Source organism: Rutidosis leptorrhynchoides, chromosome 8 (genome assembly GCF_046630445.1).
Source record: "Rutidosis leptorrhynchoides isolate AG116_Rl617_1_P2 chromosome 8, CSIRO_AGI_Rlap_v1, whole genome shotgun sequence".
In the NCBI taxonomy this organism is placed as follows: domain Eukaryota; kingdom Viridiplantae; phylum Streptophyta; class Magnoliopsida; order Asterales; family Asteraceae; genus Rutidosis; species Rutidosis leptorrhynchoides.
This window is the reverse complement of record NC_092340.1, coordinates 109793275-109812318: the sequence shown is the minus strand read 5'-3', so window position 1 is coordinate 109812318 and position 19044 is coordinate 109793275.

Here is a 19044-nt window from a genome sequence, read left to right as displayed (position 1 = left end):
CTTCATCACAATTTGATTCTAAAATTCTAAGATATTATCGTATCCTCTATTATAAATATCATCGATATTTCTAAAGATAATTTCATAACTATTCTTATCTGAAATCATTTATCTTCTCGCGTTATTAGTGTTACATCAGAAAGAAAACTGTTTTCGTTTCTAAATCCTAAAAAAAATTCAAATCAAAATATGAATGTTTTTGAAGTAGTGTTGGGAACTGAAGCATGAGTTAGTATAATATAATAGCACTTGATCAATGTGATTATATTACAGTAAGTCATGCTGAACTCCTAATGGAACATGATGATTCACAGATTCTACCGTCATCATGTGTCATGTTACACGACTCGTTCATTCTACTTCACCTCTGAACATATCAAGAAAATACATTCTTGATAGTTCCATCCTCAGAGATTCTGGTAATTTAACAGATCGAATCGTGAGAATACGTTCCTTTCTGCTTAGAATATTATGATCATTCGAAACTCTATATCTACGAATTCTGGACCATTACTCGCTTGACTTAAAGTCAGGAATAGAAAACAAAAGCGTGGAGCTTCGAAATATAAGGGAGAATATAAAGCCCGATAACGACACAGAAATCACAAACCATGTATACCAATACGTATAGCAACGTAAAGACACGGGAGAATTAAAAACATTATAACCCCAAGATAATAGTAGAAGTAAACACATTCCTCCGGTGGTAGATGAAAAAGGAGAATGATAGATATGAAAGTCAGGAATATATCCAGAATTAAAACTGGATGAAGCATATTGATTAATGGTTTGAAAATATGAACTGAGAAAGAAAGTATAGGAGTGATGAAAATAACGGAACGAAAGAGTTCCATTTGTAGTGAAAAATTAGACGGGACAATCTGAAATGTCCCATTCTTATTGATTAAAAACGTTCCATATTAATTGATTTCGTTGCGAGGTTTTGACCTCAATATGAGACGTTTTTCAAAGACTGCATTCATTTTAAAACAAACCATAACCTTTATTTCATCAATAAAGGTTTAAAAAGCTTTACGTAGATTATCAAATAATGATAATCTAAAATATCCTATTTACACACGACCATTACATAATGGTTTACAATACAAATATGTTACAACAAAATAAGTTTCTTGAATCATGTTTTTACACAATATCATACAAGCATGGACTCCAAATCTCGTCCTTATTTAAGTATGCAACAGCGGAAGCTCTTAATAATCACCTGAGAATAAACATGCTTAAAACGTCAACAAAAATGTTGGTGAGTTATAGGTTTAACATATATATATCAAATCGTAACAATAGACCACAAGATTTCATATTTCAATACACATCCCATACATAGAGATAAAAATCATTCATATGGTGAACACCTGGTAACCGACATTAACAAGATGCATATATAAGAATATCCCCTTCATTCCCGGAAACCCTTCGGATATGATATAAATTTCGAAGTACTAAAGCATCCGGTACTTTAGATGGGGTTTGTTAGGCCCAATAGATCTATCTTTAGGATTCACGTCAATTAGGGTGTCTGTTCCCTAATTCTTAGATTACCAGACTTAATAAAAAGGGGCATATTCGATTTCGATAATTCAACCATATAATGTAGTTTCACGTACTTGTGTCTATTTTGTAAATCATTTATAAAACCTGCATGTATTCTCATCCCAAAAATATTAGATTTTAAAAGTGGGACTATAACTCACTTTCACAGATTTTTACTTCATCGGGAAGTAAGACTTGGCCATTGGTTGATTCACGAACCTATAACAATATATACATATATATCAAAGTATGTTCAAAATATATTTACAACACTTTTAATATATTTTGATATTTTAAGTTTATTAAGTCAGCTGTCCTCGTTAGTAACCTACAACTAGTTATCCACAGTTAGATGTACAGAAATAAATCGATAAATATTATCTTGAATCAATCTACGACCCAGTGTGTACGTATCTCAGTATTGATCACAACTCAAACTATATATATTTTGGAATCAACCTCAACCCTGTATAGCTAACTCCAACATTCACATATAAAGTGTCTATGGTTGTTCAGAAATATATATAGATGTGTCGACATGATAGGTCGAAACATTGTATACGTGTCTATGGTATCTCAAGATTACATAATATACAATACAAGTTGATTAAGTTATGGTTGGAATAGATTTGTTACCAATTTTCACGTAGCAAAAATGAGAAAAATTATCCAATCTTGTTTTACCCATAACTTCTTCATTTTAAATCCGTTTTGAGTGAATCAAATTGCTATGGTTTCATATTGAACTCTATTTTATGAATCTAAACAGAAAAAGTATAGGTTTATAGTCGGAAAAATAAGTTACAAGTTGTTTTTGTAAAGGTAGTCATTTCAGTCGAAAGAACGACGTCTAGATGACCATTTTAGAAAACATACTTCCACTTTTAGTTTAACCATAATTTTTGGATATAGTTTCATGTTCATAATAAAAATAATTTTCCCATAATAACAACTTTTAAATCAAAGTTTATCATAGTTTTTAATTAACTAACACAAAACAGTCCGCGGTGATACTACGACGGCGTAAATTCGGTTTTACAGTGTTTTTCGTGTTTCCAGGTTTTAAATCATTAAGTTAGCATATCATATAGATATAGAACATGTGTTTCGTTGATTTTAAAAGTCAAGTTAGAAGGATTAACTTTTGTTTGCGAACAAGTTTAGAATTAACTAAACTATGTTCTAGTGATTACAAGTTTAAACCTTCGAATAAGATAGCTTTATATGTATGAATCGAATGATGTTATGAACATCATTACTACCTTAAGTTCCTTGGATAAACCTACTGGAAAAGAGAAAAATGGATCTACCTTCAACGGATCCTTGGATGGCTCGAAGTTCTTGAAGCAGAATCATGACACGAAAACAAGTTCAAGTAAAATCATCACTTGAAATAAGATTGTTATAGTTATAGAAATTGAACCAAAGTTTGAATATGATTATTACCTTGTATTAGAATGATAACCTACTGTAAGAAACAAAGATTTCTTGAGGTTGGATGATCACCTTACAAGATTGGAAGTGAGCTTGCAAACTTGAAAGTATTCTTGATTTTATGTAACTAGAACTTGTAGAATTTATGAAGAACACTTAGAACTTGAAGATAGAACTTGAGAGAGATCAATTAGATGAAGAAAATTGAAGAATGAAAGTGTTTTTAGGTGTTTTTGGTCGTTGGTGTATGGATTAGATATAAAGGATATGTAATTTTGTTTTCATGTAAATAAGTCATGAATGATTACTCATATTTTTGTAATTTTATGAGATATTTCATGCTAGTTGCCAAATGATGGTTCCCAAATGTGTTAGGTGACTCACATGGGCTGCTAAGAGCTGATCATTGGAGTGTATATACCAATAGTACATACATCTAAAAGCTGTGTATTGTACGAGTACGAATACGGGTGCATACGAGTAGAATTGTTGATGAAACTGAACGAGGATGTAATTGTAAGTATTTTTGTTAAGTAGAAGTATTTTGATAAGTGTATTGAAGTCTTTCAAAAGTGTATAAATACATATTAAAACACTACATGTATATACATTTTAACTGAGTCGTTAAGTCATCGTTAGTCGTTACATGTAAGTGTTGTTTTGAAACCTTTAGGTTAACGATCTTGTTAAATGTTGTTAACCCAATGTTTATAATATCAAATGAGATTTTAAATTATTATATTATCATGATATTATCATGTATGAATATCTCTTAATATTATATATATACATTAAATGTCTTTACAACGATAATCGTTACATATATGTCTCGTTTAAAAATCATTAAGTTAGTAGTCTTGTTTTTACATATGTAGTTCTGATGTCAAAGCTAAGGGGTATAAAATACTATTAAATTTTACAAGGAAATACTATTAAATACGATACAATTTTACACAAGATATTTATTTATTTATAGAATGGATATACTTAAACCTTGCTACAACACTTATAGGCAGTGTACCTAATCGTACAGTAGTGTAGTTTTTAGTAAGTCCGGTTCGTTCCACAGGGAAAATCTTTAAACAAATCTTAACGCTATATTAGTTTACTTTTATAAAAATACAAATATATATATATAAGTAATATTATTATTATAAAGGGGGGTTTTTACCGTTTAATGACCGGTTTGTCGATTTTAAAACTTTAGTCGCAGTTAAAACCAAATGTAAAATATTAAATAAATAAAAGACTTAATTTAAAGCGTAAAGTAAATAACAATAATGAAATTGCGAATAATAAAAGTGCGATAAAATAAACTTGCAATAATTAAAAAGTACGATAATTAAAAGTGCAATTAAATACAATAACAATAAATAAAAGTGCTATAATTAGAAGTGCAATTAAATATAAAATAAAGGAAATTAAATATGAAATAAAAGAATTATGCTTATTTAAACTTCCATAATCATGATGTTTGACGTGTTGATTTTAGTTTTATGCCCATGGGTTAATTGTTCTTTGTTCTGGATTATTTAATATGTCCATACGGATTTGTCCATAATAGTCCATCAGTCATAAATATAAAGAGAGAAAGCCTTCGTCAAATTATTCTTATTCCCGAAGTCAAATATTCCAACTAATTGGGGATTCGAATTGTAACAAGGTTTTAATACTTTGTTTAATGAATACACCAGGTTATCGACTGCGTGTAAACCAAGGTTTTACTACTTTGTTAACAATTACACCAATTACCCTTGAATGTAATTCATCCCTGTTTCAACAAGTCTATTAACTATTAATCCAGTTCCGTGTCCGGTAAAATGAATAATTATTGGTATTTATAAATATCCCGCCCACCGTACCCAGTCAAGCGTATGTGGTTATATATAAATACGTCGAATTATAAGTTTGTATATTAAATTAACAAGGTATTGTTTAGTTAATATAAAACCCATTAATAGCCCATAGTCTAATTTTCACAAGTGTCGTTCTTTTATCCAAACCCCAATTATGGTACAAAGCCCAATTACCCAATTTTAGTAATTAGCCCAACATCATGATTACTTCGGTATTAAATAAGCATAATAATAACTTAGCTACGAGACATTAAATTAAAAAGGTTGAACATAACTTACAATGATTAAAAATGGCGTAGCGTTACACGGACAGAATTTCGACTTACACCCTTACAACATTCGCTAACATACCCTTATTATTAGAATTAAAATTAAAATTAAAATTAAAATTAAAATGATAAATATAAATATTACGTATAGATAGATGGATGGATATTTATTTTTTTTTTTTGCGATCAAACTGCGTTTGCATTTATAGGGAATTGAGTCCAGGGGAACTCCGCGACTCGCGGCATTTTTTGCCTTCAAACTCCGCGAGTCGCGGAGTTTGAAATTCCAGCTCACCAGCTATGGCTTCTTTCTTGCCGACGATTTTAAATATTAATATAATATATATATAATTTTTAAGAATTATTTATATATTATATTATATTCATGTGCATAGTTGACTTGTAATTTTTAGACCGTTGCGTCGAGCGTTGAGAGTTGACTCTGTCCCGGTTCTGGATTTTCGAACGTCCTTGCGTACAATTTAATATCTTGTACTTTGCGTTTTGAATCTTGTACTCTTGTAATTTCGAGACGTTTCTTATCAATAATTGGAACCTCTTTGATTGTATTTTGTACTTTTGAGCTTTTTGGTCGTTTGCGTCTTCAATTCGTCGAGTCTGTCTTTTGTCTTCACCTTTTAATATTTAAACGAATATCACTTGTAAATAGAACATTTGCAACTAAAAGCTTGTCTTTCTTGGGGAATAATGCTATGAAATATATGTTCGTTTTTAGCATTATCAAATATTCCCACACTTGAGCGTTGCTTGTCCTCAAGCAATATAGTCTTGAAATACTAGAATCACTTCTTTATTCTTCACACTTTGTACATCAGTGATTTCTATACGGCGGTATAAACAATGGTAGTAACGATATGGTTTACAGTCCCACATGACTATAAAAATTTAGATCCATTAAGGAAATTGGATCTTTATGAAAACATTTGATCTTTTGAAAATTAAATCTAGTTTTTACCCGAGATAAGTTTTCCGGAATAACCCTTCACCGGTGTTTACAAATTATTTTTGTGGGTTTGGTGGGTTTCAGATTTGAAAATTTTAGCTCAAAACTTGCGGTTTTGTGTCACCCACTTGCTAACCTTGTATTAGGAAAGCAATACGTCCAGTTTACTTGTCCCGTATATTACCGTTCGGTAAACTACCGTCCGGTTGTAAAGGAAAGCGTTGAACAATCAACTGTTAAGGCAATGTCCCCTGACATGCTTTTAATTATGGTCTATAACGTGTCGGACGCAATTACTATCCTTTGTAGGAGCAATAGTAAAGCTCACCCTTTTAATTTGTTGGTCTGGCACAAGGTCCTGTCTTTGACCATGCTATGCAACCACCGTTCTTACGGTTGACACCCGATTTGGTTCAGGTGACCTAATGAATTCCAGGTGAATTCCTAGAATTTTACGTTCAATGGTAATGAACGCATTGAAAATGGGTTTTTAGAAAACAAATCGGTTTGTAATTTTGATCAAAATATTTTCTTGTTCAGGCTCGAGTTTAGATATCATTGAATTCCATGAGTTTGTAATTCTCAATCTTTAAGGTCAATCTCAAGGATTGAGTAATATCAGGCTTAAAAGCTGATTTTTAATCTTTAAGCAGATTATCCTTTCTGGGGATCTGATTCATTAGTCTTATCAAGTTAATTTGCACGGTGCCCCCCCATTGTATGAGATAAATCCTTCTCATGGTTAGGATAAATCTGACCACTTGGCGACCCTGTTTAATGCTGAGGTCCGTGGATTTCCTGCTGATTTTAGTGATGACTTTTCTAGATTTTTCGTCAACCTACAGCTGGTCTGGACGACAACTTCTTGACCTAAATCAAGAAGCGCGTTTCTTTTTTGGAAGACTTTACTTCCTTTTAATGATGGAATTGATTCATCGTGTAGATCCATCTCTTCTTTTCTTTCATCGGGTAAAACAGTTTAGTTTAGTCCAAAGCAAAAGTATTTTCAGTTATTTGTTAGAGAAATATGTGACATATGTTTAAAATATCTTGGTAAATTTTCCCACACTTGGCTTTTATTTTCCTTTTTATTGTCCTCTATTCCATTTTAAATGAATTTTAACATTTTGGTTTGTTTCTCAATTTATGTCCTTTCCGAGGTAACAATAATTTCGGTGTTAAAACCTAGTTTTATCGTTCATAAATATGTATAAACATGATTTTGAGTTCATTTAATTGAAAATTTTGAAAAATTTTACTAAAATTGGGTAGTCAGTATTTAAGACTAGGGCTGTTCTTTATTATCAGATAGTACTAGATTCTAATACAACTACTGCTTTACTAGTATTTTTAATGGTAACCAAGTGTTTAAGATAAAAATTTTTAAAAATCCGAAAAAATTTAACCCCTTCCCACACTTAAGATCTTGCAATGCCCTCATTTGCAAGAAATCAGTAACAATTTAAATTATTGAGGGTGATTTGTGTGAAAATGATTAAATTTTACCAAAGTTTTCAAACATATTTGTGTTTGCTTGCTGAATAATAAATGGTGCATATCATTTGTTCATTCCGTCTTGTTGTTATTTCACATATATTTTGCATCTTGTCGTCAGAATTAGTTGCTTTTGCTGAACTTAATGCCAGTCTTTGAAAATGCGTTGTTTTACCTTGTTGTGTACATAAGATAAACTGCAAACATATATACATATTTTTGAAGTTTGGTATATTACCCCACGTTCAAAAATTATTAAAATCTAAAAATAAAAGTTAGAAAATTATAAAAACTATTACAATATTAACATAAGTATTAAACGTATCAACATTACAAATTACAAAATAAATAAAACTAAGTAGACTATGGATGATACTGATACCAGTAGGGGTTCCATGCATAACCATAGGTGCTATAAAATGCTTCGACTGGGTTATACGTAGGATACGGTGGTTGAATCTCTATAGACTATGGAGGGAATATGGGCGATGGAGTAGGAATATAGTTTCTACCTATATGTTGGCAATAAGCTATGATTTGGTTTTGATGAACTTGCCAATCTTCAAATGCTCTATGTCTAGCATTTTCATACTCTTGTGATGCTATAAACCTTTGCATTTCTGCCATTTCATTTCCCCCTCCTACATTACCTTGCTGTTGGTTTCTCTCAACCTGTGGATGTCTACCATGGTATTGTACTGCAGCGTTATTTCGCCTCTTCAAAACCTTCGCACCATGGTATACATTTAAACCTATTGTATCACGGGGTTCTGGTTCTTCGACTAATTATCCCCCCTGACTTATATCCACACCGAGATATTCAGCAATCAAAGTAATAAATATACCACCTCCTATTATGCTATGCGGTCTCATCCCCCTAACCATAGCTGATAAATAATAACCCACACAATAAGGTATACTTACAGTGCTTTGTGGGTCTCGAATACACATATGGTAAAACAAATCCTGTTCATTTACCTTTTCCTTATTCTTACCTCTTTGTGTAATCGAATTAGCTAAAAACCTATGAATTACTCTTAATTCAACTCTATCTATATCCAAATAAGAGTAATTTCCCCCTTTAAATCGGTGATGGCTAGTCATTTGACTCCATACACCATGCGTATCAAAATTTTCGTCTATCTTCCTACCGTTCAATATCAACCCTCTACAATCGGCAGATGCTAACTCCTCAGGCATATATATACGTAAAGCCTGAGCAATGTCTAGTAAAGACATGTGGCGCATCGAACCTCCTAACAAAAATCTAATAAAAGATAGATCGGTTAAACTAGCTACCCGATCATTTAATTCTATACTACACAACAATTCTTCACACCATACTTTATATACAGGTCTACGCATGTTGAATAACCGTACCCAATCATTAAAAGTAGAATTACCATACCTCTGTGTAAGTAATTCCCTAATTGGCCCGGCCAATTCTACAGCTTCTAATGGTCCCCATTCTATGACCCTAGGCACTTCAACAGCTTTAGAATGAAGAGTATGCAAACCCCTTTGGTATTTTGGATAATCTATCCAAAGTCTGTCAAATCTCAGGTTCGGGTGCAAATCTTCCAAGTGCATATCAGAAAATGTCATGACTGGATGAGGCATATCTTGTTTGTAGTAGTTATCCACCTCTTGTTGTTCCGTATTCTCAGTAGGAGCATTGCGAGCTTGGGATGAAGATTCACCCCTTTCAGTCTGCAAAACACATCAAACACAATTTTTGTGCATCCAAATATGCATTAGTGTCAGCAAAATTATCAATCAAAATAATTACAATGACATGTCCAATTTATATCAAACTTAAGCTCATTTTCATATTTTTATCAAATCTACACTTTTTCAAATAAGCATATACGAAAATGTTCGCCAAGTTCATAAGCATTCAACTCAAATAACATGTCAAAATAATCATTACTAGCAATTAAACAAGTTTCAAATGGCATTATCTCTCAAAAATCAAGTTCATGAATTTAGACTTGAAAAATTCCACTTTAATTCTCAAAATCATGTTTAGGCTCAAAGTTTGGATCATTTAACTACCTAAACATGTTACACTACTTAATTTAGCAACAATTCATGACAAAAATCGGCCATAACCTGTTTATATCAAAAAGCCCCAAATTTGCTCAAGAACACAAACCCTAGATTACTCAAAATTTGAAGTTTAAGGCTTCTAATCATGTTAAATCGCATCAATCTAGGTTATACAAGCATAATACATAAACAATTTAAGCATAATTACACTAAAAAGCATCAAAATCAAATTGGGTATAAAATTGCTCAAGAACACTATTTTTCAGATTAAATGGTGTTTAGGTGTAGAAATTTACCGTTTTTCTTGAGTAATTCCTTGATAGCATCCTTCTTAACATGATTTTAGTAAAATGTTTGATGATTAACGGTCAAAAATTACGAATTTGGGAGGTCTTTTTCGTGTATTTTCGGGTTTATTTCGCAGGTTTTATGGTGTGGGGATGGGGATACTGATCTGTTCGATCAGTATATATTTTTTTTCTGGATTTTTCATCCTCCATGAGTCGCGATGGATTTCCCTTTCAAAATCCGCGAGTTGCGGAGTTTGTATTTTTTTTTTTAAACATCTTATACTAATTAAAACAATTAAGTAATTAATTTTAAAATTTTGTTTCCCTTGTTATTTAGGATGAGGTCGTTTCGGATCGATGTCCTAGTCCGTCCTTCGATAAAATTTTAAAATTTGTCTTTTTGTAGCGACTGTTTTAAAAGCTAAGATTTTTGGTTTTTTTAATGTTTTTGGCATACTTTAATTCAATAAGATTAAAAATAATGATAATAAAAGTTCTCGTCCCTCCCTCGGGTAAAGCAATTTCGGTTCAAAGATCTAGTCTTCAACTTACGACGAATTTTAAAAATCATATTTTTAACTTAATGAGATAAAGTAAATTTTTGTTTTTAAATTCACACCAACTTAAATTAAAAATACATAAAATTCAAAATTAATATTAAAAATTCACACTAAACTTAAAATTTAAAATGCATAAAATTAAAAATTCATATTTTAAAAATTAAAAATTCACACCAAACTTAATTTTAAAAATTCATATTATAAATTCATACCAAACTTATATTAATTTTTCAAATATTTACAATTTTAAATATATTGTTTTTACAAAGTTTACAATATTAATTTAAGATTTATATATTAATTTTAAAAACATGGTAAAAATAAAATTAAAAATCTTTTTGGCTTTTTATCCCACTTTAATTAATCAAATATTATCAAAAATATGCGCCCCTCTTTTCGGTAAAGTAATTTCGGTTCCATGACCTAATTTAACTCATGACGAATTTTTGAAATATTTTGTGTTGATTGATTAAAGATATTTATACCTTAAGAATAAACGTTAAATTTCGCAGTGATGTAATAAATTTTTGAATGATATCAATAATTTCGGTCGCCAAACCTAATTTTATTCAATACCAATTTAATACTTTATAGCGAACAAATTATCGTTTATTATCAAAAGGTTAAAAATAAAAATAAAAAAATAAAAACTGTACAGACTTACCTGTGAGATAGTATTCTTAGTTATATGATCTATCCCATTCATAAGATAGTCGGTTTAATTGGTTTTCCATGGCTACATTGGCGTAACCTCGAGCATTCAGTGTTTTTTCTTCTAAACATATGAACGGTCCGTCTCTGCATAAATTAACAAATTCGGTGTTTGAATAGGTTTGATTATTTGAACATTTACCTCCATGTGACCATTTTCCGCATTTGTGACATCTTTCTAGGTGTCGTGCTCTTCTTTTTGCTGCGGATTTTGATTTTCCTTTACCAAATTGTAACTTATTATCTTCGCATCTGGATTCTTTTCTTACTCCGTCCAATCTTTCTCTGATTACTGATACTATTTCACTCGAAAGTGTGTCATTATTACGTTTAGTGATCAAAGTGTGTAGCATTAGACCATGGTTTAGTTCACAGGCAGTCTTCATTTCGTAAAAACCTAAAAAAATAAAAATTCAGAATGGGGGGAGAAGACTAGTTCTTTAGGGTCTGCTAGGGAAAGACCATTCGAGTTCCATTTTCGAGAACTACACGAAAACAGAAAATCTAACTCTAACAGAAATACATAAACCCCCTATACTTAGTTGAAATTGTGATTAACATTATTTTCAATTGAATCATCAACAACTTGTATATCTTTGACTTTTACTTCAATCCATTTGTTGATTTTCTCCGTAACTTTCACAAATTCAACTAACGTTGCCTTTTCTTTTGACGATAAATTGGATATTAATCGGTTATATAACTTAAAGTTTCCTTTAATCTTAGCATCGTGAATCCGTTTATAAAGTTTCTTCGTTGAACTGTTAAAAATGGGTTCATCTAATTTCGTATCATCAACGGCATTCTTTGTGATTGGATCATCATTAAGTGTTTCTTCATCTTCCCCAAACTTATGCGTTTTTATTGGTCTAACAGTTTTGGTTTGTAGAGATCTAAACTTTCGGTTCACAAAGGTGATCGATGTATCACCATCCCTAAGTGTCATTCTACCTTCTCTTACATCAATGAATGCCTCGGTGGTTGCTAAAAATGGGCGACCTAGAATTAGAGGAATATCAAGGTTTTCCTCCATATTAATCACTATGAAGTTTGCAACAAAGGTCAAACTTCCCACGTTAACAAGTAAATTATTTGCTATTCCAACCGGGTGTTTAATGGTTTGGTCAAATGATTGAACACCTATTTTGGTTGGTTTTAATTTACCCATGCCTAATCTTTTGTATAAGGAAAGAGGCATAATATTTGCACTTGCTCCTAAATCTGCGAGTCCATTATATACAGCACCATCATTAAGTAAGCAAGAAATGATAAATTCACCCGGGTCTCCTGCTTTAGTAAGTCGAGTTGGTTTGTAAACCTTTTTCGGGTGTTCTTTCCTTGGTTCTTTCACTTCTATTTGAATTTCTTGTTCACATTTTTCTTCGTTTCTTGGAATGGGAGGTTTGTATAAGAATTCTTCTTCATCACTCAAATTTGAATCCTCCTTATATTCTAATTTTGATTTTTCATATGTTGTTGATAACATATTTATGTTTTCATTTTGAAGGTTTTCTTGGGTGGTGAAATTATGATTAACTTCATTGTCAACTTCCATCGGACCATATATGTAATGTTTAACTCTGTGACCATTAACTTTAAATTCAATCCCATTTGAATTTATTAATTCTATCGTTCTGTATGGGAAAACTCTTTTGACTATAAATGGTCCAGACCATCTTGATTTCAATTTTCCAGGAAATAGCTTGAATCGTGAATTGAAAAGAAGAACTCTGTCTCCTTCTTTAAATTCTTTTGAACTTCTGATTCTTTTATCATGCCATTTCTTCGTTCTTTCTTTATAGATTAACGAATTTTCGTATGCTTCATGTCTTAACTCTTCTAATTCGTTTAGTTGACTTAATCGTAGACGTCCAGCTTCATGTATATCAAGATTACATGTCTTCAAAGCCCAAAATGCTTTGTGTTCAATTTCTACTGGAAGATGACATGCTTTTCCATAAACAAGTCTAAAAGGTGTGGTTCCAATTGGAGTTTTGTAGGCTATTCTAAAAGCCCAGAGTGCATCCTCCAGTTTAATGGACCATTCCTTCGGATTTGATCCTACGGTTTTCTCTAGAATACGTTTTAAAGCTCAGTTGGTATTTTCATCTTGTCCACTTGTTTATGGATGATATGCGGTGGAGATTTTATGAGTTACTCCATATCTTTTAAGAACTTTTTCAAGTTGATTATTACAGAAATGAGTACCCCGATCACTTATTAAAGCTTTCGGTGTTCCAAACCTTGCAAAAAGACGTTTTAAAAAGTTGACTACAACTCGTGCATCGTTAGTTGGGAGAGCTTGTGCTTCCGCCCATTTAGATACATAATCAATGGCAACGAGAATGTAGAGATTATTATGAGATTTTGGAAATGGACCCATAAAGTCAATACCCCAAATGTCAAATACTTCACATACTTGTATGACATTTTGTGGCATTTCATCACGTTGACTTATTTTTCCGGCCCTTTGACAAGCATCACAGGATTTGCAAAGAAGGTGTGCGTCTTTGTAAATTGTAGGCCAATAGAATCCAGCATCGTAAACTTTTCTTGCTGTTTGTTGAGGCCCAAAATGCTCTCCTGTTGGTCCTGTGTGACAATGGTTTAAAATTTTACTAGCTTCATCTCCAAATACACATCGGCGTATTATTCCATCGGGACATCTTTTAAACAGATGTGGATCTTCCCAAAAATAGTGTTTTATATCACTGAAGAATTTCTTTCATTTTTGGTACGATAATCCTTTTTCAAGGAATCCACATACTAAGTAGTTTGCATAGTCTGCAAACCATGGTATTTCATTATAATCTATCTTCAATAGATATTCATCAGAAAAGTTGTCTTGTATGGCCGATTCATTTAGAACTTCTAATTCAGGATTTTCAAGACGAGAAAGATGATCAGCGGCGAGATTTTCTGCTCCTCTTTTATCTCGGATTTCAATATCGAACTCTTGTAAGAGTAAGATCCAATGGATTAATCTTGGTTTAGCATCTTGTTTCGAAAATAGGTATCTAAGAGCAGAATGGTCGGTATAGACCACCGTTTTTGCTAGAACGAGATATGAACGAAATTTGTCAAAAGCAAAGACAATAGCAAGGAGTTCTTTTTCAGTAGTTGTGTAATTTGTTTGTGCTCCTTGTAACGTCTTACTAGCATAATATATAGGTTGAAATCGTTTTTCAATCCTTTGTCCTAAAACGGCTCCCATTGCAAAATCACTTGCATCGCACATTAGTTCAAATGGTAGATTCCAATTTGGTGTTATCATGTTCGGCGCATTAGTGAGTTTCTCTTTAAGAATATTAAAAGATTTTATACATTCATCTGAAAAGATGAATGGAGCATCCTTTTCTAGGAGTTTATTCATAGGAGTGGCAACTTTAGAAAAATCTTTTATGAAACGTCGGTAAAAACCGGCATGCCCTTGAAAACTCCTAACTCCTCTAACATTGGTGGGATGTGGAAGTTTAGCAATTACATCTACTTTAGCTCTATCCACTTCAATTCCTTCTTTTGAAATTTTATGACCAAGAACGATGCCTTCTTTAACCATAAAATGGCATTTCTCCCAATTAAGAACTAGATTTGATTGTTCGCATCTAATAAGCATTCGTTCAAGATTAGCTAGACATGTTTCAAATGTATCACCGAAGACTGAAAAGTCATCCATGAAAACTTCCATGCATTCTTCTATCATGTCGTGAAAAATCGCCATCATACACCTTTGAAAGGTTGCAGGGGCGTTGCAAAGTCCAAATGGCATGCGTTTGTAAGCAAAAGTACCATAAGGGCACTTGAATGTGGTTTTCTCTTGATCTTCGGGTGCTATTGGAATTTGAAAATATCCGGAAAATCCATCTAGAAAACAATAGTAACTATTTCCGGCTAATCTTTCCAACATTTGATCAATGAAAGGTAAGGGAAAGTGATCTTTTCTGGTGGCGTCATTTAATTTTCTATAATCAATACATACACACCATCCTGTTATAGTCCTAGTAGGAATAAGCTCATTTTTTTCATTTGTAATGACAGTCATGCCACCCTTCTTAGGCACGCATTGAACTGGGCTTACCCATGGACTATCAGAAATTGGATATATTAAACCTGCATCTAGTAGTTTAATAATTTCTTTCTTAACTACATCTTGCATATTCGGATTTAGTCTTCGTTGGCGTTGCACATACGTTTTATGACCTTCTTCCATAAGGATTTTATGTGTGCAATACGAAGGACTTATTCCTTTAATATCATGAATCTTCCATGCAATGGCTGGTTTAAGAGCTTTCAACACAGAAATGAGTTGTGATTTCTCATTTTCAGTAAGAGAAGACAATATTATTACAGGTAATTCAGATTCACCATGTAAATAAGCGTATTCCAAATGGTTTGGAAGTGGCTTTAACTCTAATTTCGGAGGTTCTTTTATCGATGATTTATATCGATATCTGTCTTCTTCTTTTAGCATTTGAATTTCTTCTATTTTTGGTTCATATCCATTAGCTATAAGTGTAGCTAACATTTCAGCTTCATCTATTGGTTCATTACCTTCTCCTAAAGAACATTCTCCTGTTCCTTGTAATTCTGGAAATTCTTCTAATAATTCTGCATGTGAATCTATAGTTTGAATATAATAACATGTATCATCTGCAGATTGTGGTTGTTGCATTGCTCTATCAACTGAAAAGGTAACACTCTCGTCCTCTATACTTAGGGTCAATTTCTTACCGAACACGTCTATCATTGCTTTAGCCGTGTTTAAGAATGGTCTTCCTAATATGAGAGGAATTTGAGAATCTTCTTTCATGTCCAGAACAACAAAATCTACTGGAAATACTAAAGTACCAACTTTAACTAGCATGTTCTCCATTATCCCTCTAGGATATTTTATTGATCGATCGGCTAGTTGTATGCTTATTCTTGTTGGTTTCAATTCTCCAAGGTCTAGTTTAGTGTATAGTGAAAACGGCATTAAATTTATACTAGCACCTAAGTCTGCTAATGCTTCTATTGAACTAAGACTACCCAGAAAACATGGAATTGTGAAACTTCCTGGATCAGATAGTTTTTCTGGTATCTTATTCAACAGCACTGCTGAACAATTAGCGTTCATAGTAACAGCCGAGAGTTCTTCCATTTTCTTTCTATTCGTGATCAGATCTTTCAAGAATTTAGCATATCTAGGCATTCCTGAAATCACATCAATGAATGGAAGATTTACATTTATCTGTTTAAACATATCCAAGAATTTGGATTGCTCGGCTTCAAGTTTCTCTTTCTTCATTTTACTCGGGTAAGGAAGTGGTGGTTGGTATGGTTTAACATAAGGTTTAGCCTTAACTGTGTTATCTTCATTAACCTTTTCAACTACCGGTTCTTTTTCCTTAGCTTGATCAGGTTGTGGTTCTTGTGGAGTAGTAATAGTTTCATCAGAAGTTACAGGTATTTCAGGTGGTTTAAGTGTTGTACCACTTCTTGTGGTAATGGCTTTAGCTGTTTCATTCTGGGGGTTAGCATTTGTATCACTAGGTAGACTTCCCGGTTTTCTTTCACCTATTAACCTTGCTAGGTTACTTACTTCTTGTTCCAGATTTTGAATAGAAGCTTGTTGATTTCTAAATGCTTGAGCATTTTGTTCATTAGTTTGTTTATGAGATGTGAAAAACTGCGTTTGAGTTTCAACTAGCTTCGTCATCATATCTTCTAAATTTGGCTTTTTATCATCGGTTTGTTGTGGTGGTTTGTTTTGAAAATTAGGTCTTTGCTGGTTGTAAGTATTATTGGATACTTGTTGATTGCTAGGACCTTGTTGGTTGTTGTATGAAATATTTCTGTTATAGTTCTGGTTTTGATTGTAAATCGGTCTTGGCGGTTGATAATTATTCTGATAATTATTTCCAGGCCTTTGGTTTATGTATGAAATATTCTCTCTTTGTTCCATTGTTAATTCAATACTGAGACAAACTTTTGTCACATGTGGTCCTCCACACTGCTCACAACTAATTCGTATTGAGTGTATATCTTTAGTCATCTTTTCCATTCGTCTCTCCACAGCATCTATCTTTGCGGAAATGGAATCTAAGTCATGGCTAGAATCGGCTCTAGCTGCTTTAGATGATCTAACAATATCTTTTTCTTGGTGCCACTCATGTGAGTGGGAAGCAGTGTTATCCATAATTTTGTAAGCATCAGTTTCGGTTTTCTTCATAATGGAACCACCAGCTGCTATATCGATGTCTTTCCTTGTAGTGATGTCGCATCCTTGGTAGGATATTTGTACTATTTGACAGGTGTCTAAACCATGTTGCGGACATCCTCTTAATAACTTTCCAAATCTTGTCCACGCCTCATATAGAGTTTCATTTGGCTTCTGTGTGAACGTAACAATTTCTCCTTGAAGTCTTACGGCTTTAGATGCCGGAAAGAATTGTTTAAGAAAATTTTCAACTAAAACGTCCCATGTATCAATCGCCCCTTCAGGTAATGATTCCAACCAATCTTTGGCTTCTCCCTTTAAAGTCCAGGGAAATAACATGAGATATATCTGTTCATCCTCAACTTCTCAGATTTTAAATAGTGTGCAGATCCTATTGAAGGTACGTAGATGTTCATTTGGATCTTCCTTCGGCGCACCACTAAATTGGCATTGATTAGTCACCATGTGTAGAATTTGTCCTTTGATTTCATAATCTGGCGCATTAATGTCTGGATGAGTAATTGTGTGACCTTGGCCAGTGCGTTTAGCTCTCATTCGGTCTTCCATACTTAAAGGTTCCAGATTCTCCATAATTGAATTTGTTGAATCGGAATCACTAGAGGATTCTGATTTAATGGTTCGTTCCTCAACAATCTCTGTTTGAATGATTGGTAGTTCCGGAGGAAAATTTAATGGTTCAGGATCTATGAATCGTCCCTGAATATTCTCCGGATTCTCAATTGTGAGGTCGGGTTCAAAAAATGGATTATCGGAAATTTGAACTGGAGTACTTGGTCGCCTGGATGACGATTCTAAAGAAAAATCAACGGCGGTAATATTTGCTAAATGTCTTGATCTAGTTACAGGTGGTGAACGTATAAAAGGTGGTAAACGTCTTGCTCGGTGCATTCACTGAATATCCTATTAGTTTTTTAAAAAGGAAAGAAAAATTATATAAGTTATCCAATTAATAGACTTTTCTGATTTTGCCCACGTTTCGAATAGCCAAAAGATGCAGCAGAGGGTCAGGATTCGTTTGGTCTCAATATAATTGAGGACTGTTTGGCTCCAATAACCCGGTCCACTTACAATTCCAACTATTACTACGAACCAGAAAATTTTGATGTCTATCAATTTAACCACTTAAAATAAATTTTCGTAATTTTAAGAAATTTAGATAAGAAGTAGAATAAAAATCTATGTCCTAAAACTAGAATAACGAGAAATAAGAAAGAAAAAGAGCGTGTCGGAAAAAGATCGAAAAATAAAAATAAGAAAGAAAAAGAGTGACTTATAGAACTTAAAAAACACTAGACTAACCCAACCTTATTACTATCACTAACTTAAAATTATAATCGCAAATTGAGATTACTAATTGGAATGATAATTGATACATAGGTAAAAGGTGTCTAAAAATATTAAAGCTTACAAGAAAAACTATATCCCAAATGGCAATAACTTAAAAAGAAACTAAAACTTAAAAAGGCGTCGCAAAATTCTAAAGTACCTAAATCTTAGTCTAAAGAAAAAGCACTTAAGGGATTTTACAGCAAAGCCTAAAAATCTAGAAGTAAAAAAAATAACTATGGCAAAAACTAAATTTAAAACTAAATACGAGCGAAAAATACAAATATTACGCTAAAACAATTAAAAAGGAACAAAAT